Genomic DNA, 15,388 nt, shown 5'->3' on the forward strand with positions numbered 1-15,388 from the left:
ACCTGCAAGGCCTGTCTCTGCCACAGCTCAGGGCTGCTACGCCTTGCTTTCCCCACAGCTCTCTTCTGCCAAGGAATGGCTTCTGGAGGTTCATTTCCTGCCCGTCTTCATTCTTGTGGCGTCTGTGGCCACCCAGTTGGCGTTGCTCTGTGCTGGGGAACATGTGAAATCATGTGAACTTGTCATAGCTCCAGGATTTACTGGCTCAGGTCTGCATTTGCCCATGTTTATGCTTTTGGAAGAACGCCTTAGAGCACTCACCTGGTTTTGAGCTACAGAAATGTTTCTGATACATGCTGTGAACAAAGAGGGGTGCTAAAAACCTCTTCTAATCCATATGTCTCAAAGGAACAGTGCATTACAGTCCAAGCAAAGAAGTCAGCACACAAAACTGTGCAGAATAATCACCCTGTAAAAAGCCAGAGTCCATAAAGGAGACAGGAGTCCTGCAACTTCATTCCAGTAAAGGGAGAAAGTATCCACTGGGGCATATTCCCCTGGGGTTTTCTCTCTCCAGGTTTCACAGGGCACAGCCTCCTTCTATGCTGAACTCCCGGCCGCGTGGTGCCCTCTTCCTTTCCCCACTGGCTGAGGTACAGGGAAGGTACAGCCTTCCCGCAACACCTACCCCATATATTCCCCTTGAAACTACTATTTTACCCCAAAGTTCGGAAACTCAGGCTTGTGCAGACCCATTTGTCTATTTCGGGAGTCAAACTGTCTGGGTTCTGTAACAAACCTGTGGCTTGAAGGTGGTAGAGACATTAGAGACATTCCAAAGACATTAATACCCATACCCTCACACATCGAACTGTTGGTAAAGACATTAGCATATATCTTTTTCTATCAATCCCTCCTCTTCTTTCTCAATTTGTCTTTACAAACCTTAGTTATCATTAACTTAATTTTTTAACCACCCAGCATGATCTAAAAACTAACATTTGAACAACCCCCTCCCAACTTTTCCACGTCTGGCCTCTGCACCAGACTGGCAAGTAAATACAGAGAAACAACTCAGCATAAAGTAGACAATGACAGTTCATATTAGCCCACTAATCACTAGAGGTCCTTCTAGATGATCCATGTCTACTGATCTGATCCACTTTTGCAGTTACCCCGTTGTGCTGGTTGGATGCTATGAGCAGCAAAGTCCAGAGGCAGGGTCTCTGCTAACTGGGCTTCCTGTCAGAGATTTCACAAGACACAGTATCCTGGCCACATACTGGTTTAAATATACATTTTCACCTCCCTGCTACGTTGAGAATAACCAGGGTAAGGAATCCCAAGCATCAGTTCAAAGGGGAGTAATTTAAAACTCCTCAGGGTTTGGTTCTTACTCGGGTTAAAGCTAATGGCAATAGCCATATCCATGGCATCTTAGGTTCTAATACCAACTTTGAAAGGTGTTTCCTTTCTACTTGACCTGAACTCCAAGGGTGCCAGAAGGTGTGGAGGACTCACTGAATTCCCAAACTGTCCATAATCCCTGGAAGGTTTCCAGCCCCCCAAATCCCTCTGTAACCTCTCCCTATGGTCCTCTGCCCCCAGGGAGCCTCCACCACCCTGAGTTATGCCCCCACCTGCCCTCCCCAGCTTTCCCACCCGATCCCAGCTGGTATTCCTGAGGTCCCCCATTTTCCCAGTGAGTTTTCCCACTTTCCCTTCTGGCATGGAATTTACTGAACTGATCAAGAACCCCCGAGCTGATGACATAGTGCTGCACCACCTGTTTCACCTCATCTTCTTCTCCCAGTAGCAGGAGAACAATGAGGAGCTTGTTATGTGGCTGCTTATTATGATCTGCCCCAATCACAGAAGAGCAAAGAAAACTCTCTGTGAATAAGGCAGGTCAAACTCGAAGATTTGATTATTCCCAGAAGCAAGATTAAAACCAAACGAGGTTAAATGTTGATAAAATATATCAATTTTCTGGTAATAGTAAAAGAGAAACAAGGAGAAAGAAAGAGGTAGTGGTAACAGGGGTAGTGACAGAGACAGATTAAGTGGAAACACATCACCCCTCCCTGGGTCCCAATGACATCTCATTGCTCCCCTCCATTTGGGCTACTTGGTGGTGCGGGTGCCTTGCTGAAAAGCATAGAATTCAGTGGGTAAAGATCTCTTTGGGTCAGGTAGGAATGCCTAGGTACCTCCCCCAAGGGGGGGTGTGCAAGTTTGACACTGTCTCTTACAAGACTCTGAGTCAGTTGCATCAAACCAACTTACAGTCCAGGGCCTCAGCCCAGGGGCCCATTCAGGGTGCAATGGGCTTTGGTGCAGCTTTGTTGGCTTTATACACTTTTGCCAAAATGGACAAAGGTCTTTTATGACAATGTTTAAGCCATCAAATAGAACATTTCGGTCTCTGACACTGCTGCACTCCAACATTGATTCCATCAACAAAAGGGTCATGTGCTCATCAGGTACCATTGTTATCAAATGCGAAGATCTGCACATTATTCAGCTGGACATACCTGGGACAGAGGAGTGTTTGAACATCGTGAACTCCACTGAGACACTTTCCAGCCCAGGTTCAGTGACTCTCACGTATTCCTTCTTCCAGTACCCCACATTTGAGATCATGGAAGATGGCTGGTGCTCTTTTCTGCTTGAATAAGAGTTTGAGTTCCTCAGGTCAATGACTCATAAATGGCATCTAAGCTGCATAAGTGAGGATTTCTCTCTCTGTCCCTCCTACCTTCTGGTTGTTGTTGTCCCCAAAGCCATCAATGATGAAGTGCTTCACAAAGCTGCGATGTTTCACCACAGCAGCTGCTTCCCAGTGCTCAGCTATTACCATGAGAGGAATGGGGCAGTCATGATGAGGAGCAGCCAACCTCCTACAGGCATGAATGGGCAATGGTGCAAAGAATGCAAGTAGCTTCTGAACGCCATGCTCTGGCATGGCAAGTGTGGCTGCATCATTGATACAAGGCCCTTCACTACTGACTAGCAGGCCAGGGCCAAAAAAAAGGGCTTTGAAAAAGCCCAACACCCCCAGTGGATGAGAATTCACAAGTATAGGAAGAGGTTTCATATTCTTCAGGAAAGCCTCATCAAACTGGTGCAAGATGGTAGTGACAAGTTACACAACAGGGATGGCTGGCTCTGTAAAATGCAAGCTGCCAGTGGGCAGACTCGCATCAAGGAGCTCCTGACTGCAGCTTGTCGGGCTGCTCAGGGTATTGAAAGGGAAGGTGCATCAGTGTCAGTCCACGGCAGTGAAGGGACTGATTCCATGCTCCAGGGCACTTCTCTGGCACGGAGAAGCGGATCTGAGGTCCAGGACCACACGTGGCTTTGAGGCTCTTGCTGTGAGCGAGTGGCTGCAGGTTGGTCACCCTTTCCTGCAGCACTGTGCCCAGCCAGCCTATTCCAATGGTGAACAGAAACGGCAGGCCCCAGCGCTCCTCCTATTTCCACACCACGTGCAGCAAACCCATCAGCAGCTCCCATGCTCTTCCAAATTCAATGAGCAGTTTATCATCATGCACTGTGAACATGCTTATGCTCCCCAGTTTGGGACATTCCCGGGAAACAGCAAAAATGAAAGGGCCAAACTGGAACTGTGTCCAAAGATCATGTCCCTGGGGTCCTGGCTGAACAGATCTGAGGAGCTCGGCAAGTTCCAGAATTATCTTTTTGAAGCTGACAGCCACATCATCCAGCCCTGCATGTCCCTCCAGGAACTGTAGCTCTGGGAAGGTGTCTTCCTTTGGTGGAACAGGCCCAAGTTCCTTGAAAAATCTGAAGAATTTGTGATCGGCAGTATAGCATTCAACAAGGAAATTCAGGCCAAGGTTACAGCATTGAGGAGGGAGCTGGCACAACAGAACCCGTGAGCAGGCAGGACTTTCCCTCGGGTCTTTCCCTTAACTCTTTCCTGTCCTTCCCTGTATATTAAAGGGGAAACATGAAAAGTACATGGGCTGCTGAGCCCTTGGGTACAAATGTGAATGGGTTTGTTGAGGGTGTGTGTTTACATACTTCAAAGGCTTTAAAATAGGTTTTTCTCTTGCCTGCACCCACAAATAATTGGAAGAATTTTATAGGTAATATTCTTATTCCACTGTGTAATTCTATACTTAACTATTTTTTAATTAATTATTAAATTTATTTTTTACCATACCAAATTTACAAAGTATAGAAACATCTTCATACAAAAGGTTCCCATGCAAACACATCTTTACATCAGGACTATGTTCTATTTTTCAGGGAATAGTTTATAGCACTGTTGTAACTTAATTTTGACCCAAAACAAGAACTGTGACTTTATTAGTGATGGGATTTAAAATGAAATTAATTCCTTTTCAAATTTAGTTTATTATTCCAAATAGCTCTTCTTTCTTTTGAATTTTAGTGAGCAAATTGCCCTCATCACACTCTGCACCCATAACTAAGAAGCATGGGTGGTATAGAGAATGCTAGGGTTACCACACTAATTAGCATAATCCAAAAAGAGAGGTAAAATTAAAATTTTCTTCTAAGACAGAGCAGGAAATTCAACAGCATATCAGAGATGCTGGAGTGTTTGGTTGGCTTGAGAGTTGGTAGAAGGCTTTTTGTATTTTATTCATGTTCTTTTGCAGTTCATAGCTGTCTCTCCTGGTTTAGGAAGGGGGACAACCCTTTTTCATGTAATGTTTCTTGTGTTCTGTTAAGATTCTTTAGCTCACTAATTAATAACTCTGAAAACTTCAGCCAAATTATAATAATTTTATAGTCTTCCAAGGTAGAACTGGGAAGCTTAATACATACTTGCATGATTTCAAATATGTATAAATTCTTGTACCAACCTCCAAGATAAAATCGGTTGAGACAAATTTTACATCCACAAAGCCTTTTGCAGGCTGCACCATTTTTTTCTTTTCAGTAAAAAGACAAAACAAGCTTGGCAAAAAAAACTTAACGATATATAAAATGATTTGACTAATATTTGATCACTTGCAATGAAAACACAAATTATCAACATGAAAAAACTGACAATAGAAGCAATTATGGGAGCAATTTAAAAACTTTCATTGGTTCCCACACAGCTCCATGTCATCTGTAGGGAAGTTCTTATAAAAGAAAAGGGAAAATTCGGCCCATTACAGACAGAATTTATTAAAAGGAAGGGAAAAAATCCCTTGTAGCTGTGCAGAATAATCACCCTGTAAAAAGCCAGACTCCATAAAGGAGACAAAGGAGTCCTGCAACTTCATTCGAATAAAGGGAGAGAGTATCCACTGGTGCATATTTCAGTAGGGTTTTCTCTCTCCAGGTTTTGGAGGGCATGTTGCCCTCTTCCTTTCCCCGCGGGCTGAGGTACAGGGAAGGTACAGCCTTCCCCCATCGCCTACCCCATATATCCCCCTTGAACCTGTAATTTCCCCTCCAAAGTCCAGAAATCCAGGCTTGTGCAGACCCATTTGTCTATTTCAGGAGTTGAACTGTCTGGGTTCTGTAACAAAGGCTTCAAGGTGGTAGAGGCATTAAGACCCATTTCAAAGACATTAACACCCATACCCTCACCCATCGAATTGTTTGTTAAGACATTAGCACACATGTTTTCTTATCAAAACTGAATTAGGCAATGTTTGCGTGGCTTGGCACTTCCTGGCACACACGTGAAGTGCAAGCATGGTCTGACATTCAGTTGATCCTGAGCCAGGATCAGAGGGTTACATATAAACTCCCTGGAGCTTTGTCATTTGGTCTAGAAGGGTTTGGTTTTGAGCTTTTGGATAAATTCACCTCAAGACACAGAACACACACACAGACCTGCAGATCTACATCCTTCTAAATTATTTGCCACAGACCCAAAATCACACAAGTCGCTGCACTTAATTCTCCCATCAAGATTTACCCAGTTCTCCTAAGGCTGATCAGACCCAGACTTCAGAACAAGCAATTCTGCATATTTTTGGAACAGTTTCAGCTGCAAGCTTTGGGTTTAGACAAGTCACAGAAGAGCTTTGGACCTCAGTCTCCCAGTCAGATATTCCAGGTAAGAGCATTTCTGAGGCACGAATCCATATGAAGAACCACCCTAATCATAGCACACTCAGAGCTAAACTCCAGGAATACCAGATTTAAAGGAAACTTAGATTCAGCAGCACAGAGGTTGGCTGGAGTGCTGTCGGTATCTTTGCTGGCTCCCTGCTTCTCATAGCTGCATTTTACTTTGGTGGGTTCATCTAAGCTTTTTTCTTGTGGCTTGCAGCCACATGCCCAAGGGGATGAGTGCAGCAAGAATTAAAGGCTGTGTGACAGCACAGAAGCATGCAGCACACGCTGTGCCCCCAGAATTAACCACTGCACTTCAGGCTAATGGCAGGCAGCCCGAGCTCCCCAGGAACACCAGCTACTCCCTTTCAGGGACATCAACTCCCCCCTCCCAGGGGCTCTCAGCTGAAATGGGCTGTGGTGGGTGCTTGGGAAGGGAGCTGTTGGCCACGGAAACCACCAATGCCTCCAGGTTGAACGCAGGCAGACAGGTTCCCCTTCACTGTCCTTTGGCACATGGCGTGGGATGTGGGACCATGCATGTCAGCAAGTGTGACAGCTCACAGAGACATGCCACCGCCTGAAGGCGCCCTGCTGGCACCCCGGGAACCCTGCCAGAGTGAGGCTTTCATTTCTGAAGCACCCTCTACCTACTCCAGCTTCCTGCATGCCCTTCTCCTTCCGTTCCCTTCCTCCATTTGTAGCAACACTGCATTCTGCATGCTCCCCGAGAGAAATAGGGCAAACATAACCTGATTAACCAAGAGGATTTGGGCAGGAAGGGGCGGGGGAGGAGATTACTACGCAGAGACCCACAGAACCTTTCCCTCTCACATTAGCCCTTGCCTATTCAATAATTAAAGTGTTCTGCGGTGACTCTGACTTTGGGATTTGCTATAAAAGCTTCTCATAAACTCTGTCTCAGCATGCAGACATCAGACCAAAGAGAGCACTCAGTCTGACAAGCTGAAATTTCTTTCAGGCTCCAGACAGTCAGAAGCTTAAAACCACTTGGATGTGAGCCTATGACTCCATTTTAAAACATAAGGATCCCTCTTGCTGTTGTTCACCTATTGAACAGACTGAATCCAACCTTTATTTGGCCACTCTTATCTGAAACACGGTTTCAAAGTTAATGCAGGCTTTCCCCATTTCATGTACAAAACAACCTCCAAGGCTGGCAGTGCCTCATGAACACAGGAACACATTACACAGGCTCTGGCTGCCCTCCAAGCCTATTCTGATGTTCCATTTTCTTTCCATCCCTTCTTTCTTGCTTACCTTAAGGCATATAGATGTTTCAGGATGGAAATGTAAAGCTACCCACACACAGAAAAGATGCCTTCCCTGACCTTCCAAGGAGCTATTTTTGGCTGCTCTTATATGCCTAAGAACTCTTACAGGGGTCATGCACTGAACTAACTTGGCCCTCAGTAACTTTTGCCTAAGAGATATGAAATGTTGCAGAGATTATTTTTTAAAAAATTTTTATTCTCTCCATAACCTAACACACTACTGACTCCAAATCTCCAGGTGCTGTTTGCAAGGGAACACATTTTAAAAGGGGCTGTGAGCCCGAGATTATTGCCCAAGGAATTTATGCTCAACATTACACCTAAACATACAAACAGAATAATAAAGACATATCCTTAATGCAGAATTTCCCAGAAGTTATTGAGTACCCTCAGCCTTCAACTGACTTCATTTTTCAAGCCCAAACCTGGAGAAGAACAAGCTCCAAAAGATTCAGAGTGAAACAGATTTCTTTTCAAAATATGTGCCCCCAACGAGTTTATGATATTAAAAATTAAGGAACACTGGGTTAGCAGCCAAACACGTGCACAGAAGGATACTCCATAAAAAAAGCAACAGTCCTAGCTCCATCTGTCAGAGCACACGAATACACCACATCACATCCCGGCAGTCAGAAACCTGGGCTCTGGTCTGTCCTGTGACTCTCAAATTCTAATGCTGACATTTTTCCAAACTGGCACTGCCCAGACTGCAAACACGTCAGTCCAGAGGCCAAGAGTGAAGCAGTGGGTGAGCCCCAGTGCCCCATCAGCTGCCCAAAGGCTCCTCATGTGGCAGGGAGTTAATACTGATCTAGGGGACTGCCCGGCCCTATTGGCACTTCAAACACTGTTTGCCCTCACACAGGGAGCAAAAGATAAAGCGTGCAGGTATCTTTTCCCTTCTGACATCACAGCATTAAATACCACACAAACACACAGCCTACAGAATGGATAAAGCAGAAATGCTGTACAACTGGCAAAAAGGATGTGGAGAATATATGGGGAGTGAACTGCTCAGGAGACCCAGCCTCCAGAAATCCAGCTCTGTGCATATGTGCATACACACACACAGAGAACACATGGCACTATATCCCAGCATCTCACATTTCCATCACATTGGCATCTTTTAAAGGGTTCATGAACTGAGATACTGCCTCTTAAGGCCACAACTGCATAAGGTTTAGGGATACAACTGATTTTGCATAGAGCCATGAGAAAAACAACACAGCGTTGAGGTGGCCAGTGAGAAATGGTGTACCTTGCATTTAGTACCCAGGACACAGGCATGCTGCTCCTCTTATTACAGTGCCCAAGTTAGAGAACCACCAGGGTCTGTAAGTATCAGGATTTCCCCCACAGCAGCCAGAAGTCATATGCTTCCTCCCTGTGGTAATATCCACCTCCTTAAACAAGACTCACCACAGTTTGCAAAACAATAAGGCTGTGCCCTGCACATGTTTGCTAAACATTTGTGCAATTTGATCCAAATACAGGAACAGAGGGAACACAAGTCAGAAACTCCACACTTAGCATAGCACTGAGAAAACGACTCATTGGCAGTCCATAGGCAAGCATCGACCTTCCATTTTCTATTTAAAACCTGCGTATAAATAAAAAACATGAATTAATCAATAGAGATAGGGGCTGGTATTTGTGTAATGTTCTTGGAAAACACAGCATGCCAAGCCAAGCACCATATTTGGCAATAATTCTGCTTTGCTCTGTGTCCACTTTCACTTCCCTGGTTCATTCTGCCTCTTTAGCCGATGAGCTCTTCCTGCTGTGTGCCTTTACAACGCCTGTGCTGCAAAGCTGTGCTCCCGACAGCAACGTTCAGCTTGGTGCCTGCCTGAAGCGTATTAATGATCTCACTACAGCTGCACAACGAAGCTGGGTCAAAAGACAGCAGCTAAGGCTGCACCTCTCTCTCCCCACCTTTATTTTTCTTTGGAATCACTGCCACAGTTCAGACCTTTGGTACTGAGTCATGGCACAACGTATCAGGTTTCAATTAAGAAACACAGGCATATAAAATTAAAAAGGTGTGTAAGGAAATTAAGACCACAAAGTAATTCTTTCTTGTAAAGGACAAGAAATCACTCTTCTCTTCCTGACAAGTCACACTTTGAACATACAGATGACGACAGGGCTCACATGAGCTTTGCTGTGAGTAGGATGAGGTGACAGGCACCAATCCACAATCCAGGGAAAAGCACAGGTCACTGAACACCCAACTACCATAGTGTCAAGAGTGGCCAGCTACCACACAGCTACAGACCACCCAGGTGATGGTGTAAATCCCCAACAGTACAAGCTAGAGAACTTGTCATTGAGAAAATGGTGTGTCTTTGTCTTGGCTACCTTGTGCTTATAAAATAAAGCTGAACAGAACAAAACTAAAAACCCTGGGTAGCAGAACACCTGAAGAGTTAAGGCAAGAGCTTTCTACTGGGGGAAGCTCCCTGTCCACTCCAGCACTACACTCTGCTGGCAGTACACAGGATATAAACGGCATTTAAAACTCTGCCTGGTAACCTCTCAGGACAGTAGCTGCCTTTCACAATCATGTCTTTTGCCAAGGGCTCTGTATCCATCTGCAGAGCTGCTAACAACCACTATCACCACCAAAGCAAATATTTAAAAGAGTACCTAGTGCAGAAACAGTGAAGTTATTTTTCCCCTCTGAGAAGAGCAGAAGAGTTGAGGTCTGCAACACAAGCCAAAATCACCTCAGGCCTGCTACCTTAGGCCTCAGCTAGCCCAGCTGCAGCTTTTAAAGGAGTCTCAGGGGTGGCCCAAGTGTGGGAACTGAAATGAAAGCACCTGGCTGCCTATCTCCATTCTATTGCTGCATTTGTTGAACTGCAAGTTAAACTTCATCTTCCTTCTCCAAGGAAGGGATAATCATTTATTATATAATCATCTGTAGGTTCCTCCACCAAGTCTGTGTGTCTGTAATGTTGAGAAGTACTCTCAGCTTTCTGCAGTGGTTGGTATGGCCCAGCAACTTCATCATAGCATGCTGACTTTCCAGCAATGTAACTTGGAATTTTGATTCACAGAAATGAAAGTTTGGACACAGTGATTTTCAGATGGGAGAGAATGGATAATCTGCACAGATGCAGAGCATCAACCAGATATACAAGGTCTGAAATGCTAGAAAAGTCTCTCCCCCCAAAAGGGAGGCAGTATTGTGTAGTTAAGTGCATGTAATTTATCAGAGCATCCAATTTCCTGCAGTTCCTAAGTAAATGAGTAAGATTCCAGAGTTGCATCAAGGGAATGGGTTTGGCTTGGAATCCTGCACAGTGACTCATGCTTTCATGAATAAATTCATTTCCTTAGAGAAGCAAGACAAAATCACATGTTCTGCTTAGTCCAGCTACCTAGAGTGTTGATTTAGGAAGCTATTGCAAAAAAATAGAGTTTTATCTAGCTTTATACTGAAGGCATAATCCACTGCAGCTGTACTTGCAAATACAACTAGCTTTTTAAGGGGAAAAGAAAAACTGGTGTAACTTGGAAGTTCTGGGTATTGAAAGATGTCAGCTAGAAACCAGTTTGCAATCAAAACCAGACAACTGACAGAAAAACATTGTGGAAGCCTGGGTGTTCCAGAAATTGACTGCTATTTACACAGGTCTCCATATTTATTCCCCTCCTGCACATTTAAAAATAGGTTGTAGAAACACAGACCCGTAAACAGTAGGAAATGAGAATTGCATCAGCTAGCCCCTCCCCTTTCCCACAATGACAGTGCAGAGAAAATGAGGGCGTGAAGCAGCAAAAACTCTGGGTCTCTGTAACACCAGCATCCTCACCGGTGCATGGAAGCAGCCAAGGAGAGGGACCCAGAGGTGTATGGATCATGGCTAATCAGTTATGTGCAGAGATACTTGTTAGTGCAAGCCAGGATGAAACTCACCTTTCAGCTTTCAGGTTTCTTAGGAGATCAGTTCAAATGGTTTGATATTTGGCTATATGGACCAAATTGGAGAACACAAAATACGGCTTTTTATGGAGTAAAAACAACTCAGCTCCCTGTGTCTTACCCTGATAAGTATTTCAAAGGAATAAGGCAAGAATTCTGGCTCTATGAACTTTTGGTGTCAAGTTCCACTTTGGAGTCTGGGGCTCTCTGGTTCAGGAGAAGACCCTCCATCATTTTCATGCTGCTTTACAAAGCTGAAATGTTTCACAATTAACAAATCCCTCCAGTACCACCATCAGGTCAGTATATAAAAACACCTTCACGTTTTACAAAGGAGAAATGAAGCCATTAAAGCCAGAAGAAATTGTTCAGATCTCAGAATAAATCAAAGGGAAAGACAGGACTGGAACATGATGTAGCTATGTGTAGTGCCAGGTCTTTTCCTCGCACACTGACAGCATGGGAAAGCAAAGCCCTTGATGATGTCAGAGTAGGAGCAGGACTGATCATGCATGGAATAACCCCGAGGATTTTTAAGGGCAAATTAAACCTCAAGTCTCAGGTAGAGTGTAGAAATGCCACTGACCTTTCCAGGGCTGGTCAGCATCCCCAGTAGCTGTGTGTTACTGATAACCTCCCAGCTGAGCTGTAGGTCACACAGCAAACCTGCAGGTCCTGGTTTGGTGCCCTTATTCACCCCTGCAGCACCATCAGATTTGACTCAGTCTGTCATGAGCCAGGACCTGAGCAAATGGAGAGAGTAGAAATTAAATGTCACTATGTAAAACCCCTTATATTTTAGCAAAATGGAGAGAAATTTACTAACATTTTGTGTTTTACTGAAAATAGCAAAATGAACACATTGAACTCACCTTGTGTAACTGTCTCTGGACTTTATTTTTGTGACAACGGTCTAATGGTCTCTTGTAGGTTAAAGGCAAACGTTGTTTAATAAGAATGTGGCATTGTTTCCATCTGTTATCACTCAGATCCTTATCAAATGCCACCTGGAAAGGTCCTGCTTCTAACTCCTAGAATAAAAATAGAAATGTTTCTACATTCAGCAACTTCTGTTGCTTTATTATTCATATCTAATCTATGAAAACTAGTATGAGGACAAGCAGGCTGAGGAAGGGTCAAGCTTCCCTGGAGAGAGACTGTCACATTTCTGGCATTCCCATCACTCTATCAACAACACCTCCTGCTACCTCGATAAAAGGCAGCAATGGAAAAAGAACAGGAAGAGTAAAACTCCTTATCTACAGAGATGAGAAAAGTCAGCCCATCCCTACAATCAATCACTTACAGGAAATCAAAACAGACCTGGCCTCCATCTTCCAAGTGCAAGAAAAATGCCTGTAATTTGCTCACCCCGTTCTGTTTGTGCTGTTCTGAGCCTTCTCTCATTGAAGCTCTCTGAGGCAGAAAATCAGTGTCAATCATGCCAGATCACTGCTTTCCTCCTCAGCATCTACTGCTCATAATAAGATCACAAAGGCCACATAAAAGGAAAAATTTGGCCATCACAGCTGCCTTCTCAGTTCTGTAACTGAGATTAATTAACAGGTGAATTAACACTGGCATATTAAAAGCTGACTCTATTTTTTTACAAAAAAAAGGGGTTCTGATCTGCTTATCATCATCACTGCGGACATACTGGGACCAGGATAGTCTTGAAACATCCCAGTTGGCTTGCTTTGGCCTGCTCTGCTAAAAGTAGGACCCCTGGTATCTGAATAGGGACCAGAGAGATAAGGACAACCTGATGCCTTATAGATAACAAAGATTCAGTCTTGGTTCTGTTCTCAATAACAAGCAACGCAAACACAAGCAAGGGAAGATGTTTTTGGAACTTACACCCTGAAAATCATGTCCAAGTTTATTTTGCCTGAGCCACAGGCTAAGAAGAATCTTACAATACTCTTCTTAGGAGCCTTGGTCCCATTGTGAGTAGTAAAATACCACTTGCTCTATATTAGTTACATATTTTTAAGTCCTATTAAGTCTATTCAGCCAGTGTTGCCATAGAAGCTTCATATCTTGCATTTTAACTCCTTAGAAGTAAAAGTTTTTGTGGTCAAAAATATTTCTCATTGGTCTTCATTCCTGTCAAATGTTCCTTTTCTGTTCTGCCAGATGTCTGTAACCCAAATCTGGATGAGATGTTCAGTCCCATTCATATAGAGCCACTGTAAATACAGATTCCTGGGATGCAGAACTAAACTTCCTAATCCATCCTTGAGGCTTCTGACAGAACAAGATGGTCAGTGAACCCAGAATAATGCAGAATGACAGAACTATGTTTCCTTTTTATCCTGCATTCATGCCAGCTCAGCATCTACCCACACTTCCCTTCCTTAGTGACCAGTCTTCTCTGACATGGCACATCCCACAAGCATCGCTCCTTCTTCCAGCAGAAGCAAGGAACAAAGCACATCTAGTCCTGTAACCAACAGCCTGTTATATTTAACCTCCTTTGCTGGAAGTGCTGGTCTTTATAATAAGCAGAATTTTGTGTTTTTCTGTCTTGTTTCATGCAAATCTAGGCAAATTCTATGTGTCAAGCATTTTTAGATGTTTTCTCCCCTGTATTTTTTGTTTCTTTTATTTTGCCAATGGACTGTCAAATAAATGATGAGGCTTTGGGCTACTATTCTTGTCAGATGACCCCAGCAGAAGGGAATTGTCACTGGGATGGTGTGTGACCACATGTGCCACAGCAAGATAAGCACCTCAAAAGGAACTCGAGTATGTCCTAGGAGCTGAGGACAGATATGGCCAAAAATCAGTTAGAGTCAGAATCCTGAAAGGAAACTAAGACTAAGATTGTAAAGGTACTGCAACTACAAGAAATGAAAAAAAGAAAAGGAAGAAAAAATGATCACTGTAAAAACAAGAGTGAGAAAATAAAGGTAACACATCTACTCACACAAGATTAAATGCATACTTACCTGATTTTCAGTAAGGACGAACATGCAAATCCATGAGGTAGAGACAGGGGTGCCTAAGAGAGGAGGTAGAAAGCAGAAATGGGTAAATGATAATAAATGAACACAACTCACAGATGGAGAGCAAAACTCACCGAGTCTGCTGTCTTCTAGCTGGAGGAAGCAGGCATTCTCAATTCCAGAACTCTGACATGCCCAAATCCAAAAGATTTTAAGTAAATTTCCCTATTTGAAGGCATTACCACAGGACCAGAGAACAGCAAGTTCTAAGAAATAAGCCATGGCAGAAGTAGTTTGGGCCTGTGCTTTTGATATCTGTGCAGAAAAACTTCCAAAGCAAAATCTAACTAAAAACATGATATTCAATGAATAATAAAGGGATAAAAAGTAGTGTGCATCTACTAAAAGCCAGTTTTGTGGGATGACCCACAAAATACTATAGTATATTATGAAATTGAAACTGCAGGCATTCAGGAAATATATATAAAAAAAAGTTTTTGCTTTTTATTGGGAGTCCTAGCAAGAAAAAAGTGAATAGGAGAAGGATTTGGCTTTACTAACCAGCTGCAGAGTGACAGGAAACTGACAGCATGGTGTGACTGAAAAACACCAGTGTGAGTCCAGTCATGGAATTTCCAGTAACTTCAGGAAAACATTAGTGCTGTGTTTGAGGCATCGCTGTCTGAAACACTCCATGCAGCAAGCCTTCTCAGGAGAAAAAGCAGTTAAAAACCAGTTAAACTGGGAGAGTTCCACAGAACATACATCCCAATGACCAGGGAACTGCTTGCGTTGACCATGCAGGGCTGAAAAGGTTTGGGTTATATAAGCTAACACAACAAATGAGTGGGAATTGGATACGTAAATACACGGAAAGGGGAAGTAAACAAAAAAAAAAAATCATCAAACATCTATTGATTTAGATGGAAATTAGAAGCTGGTTTCCAGCCACCCGACAAGAGCCCCCATCCGGAACTACCGCCATAAACCCCTGAGAAGGAGCACAAGGCTGTCTGGCACTGCCCGGGCGAGAAACGAGGGCAGGAACGCCTTGAATTCCCCACAAACTCCCGAGCCGGAGAGTTTGCTTTCACTCATCGCGGCTAATAACAGAGAGAGTGGAATCTGCCCCGACGACAGCCCTGAGACGAGCCCTGAGGGGGTGCGCAGCTGAGCTCCTCAGCCCCGCCTCAGCTCCCATCACGGCGCACGCCGCTCGCCTCTCG

The 15,388-nt window shown here is 44.0% G+C and overlaps 1 long non-coding RNA gene and 1 pseudogene across 1 annotated transcript; one reads left to right on the top strand and one right to left on the bottom strand.

The window, feature by feature from the left end:
* The first annotated feature begins 1,617 nt into the window (after positions 1 to 1,617).
* Positions 1,618 to 3,877, top strand: LOC103624950 (annotated as a pseudogene).
* A 653-nt stretch (positions 3,878 to 4,530) lies between these two features.
* On the bottom strand, positions 4,531 to 15,381 carry LOC108444784. The gene is made up of 5 exons (XR_001859481.1): positions 14,297 to 15,381; positions 14,166 to 14,218; positions 12,087 to 12,245; positions 11,801 to 11,957; positions 4,531 to 8,883 (listed from the first exon to the last, which is right to left on the bottom strand). It is a non-coding gene; the product is annotated as an uncharacterized LOC108444784 (long non-coding RNA).
* Positions 15,382 to 15,388: the final 7 nt, after the last annotated feature.

The sequence above is a fragment of the Corvus brachyrhynchos genome, unplaced genomic scaffold (genome assembly GCF_000691975.1).
Source record: "Corvus brachyrhynchos isolate BGI_N302 unplaced genomic scaffold, ASM69197v1 scaffold62, whole genome shotgun sequence".
Classification (NCBI taxonomy): Eukaryota; Metazoa; Chordata; class Aves; order Passeriformes; family Corvidae; genus Corvus; species Corvus brachyrhynchos.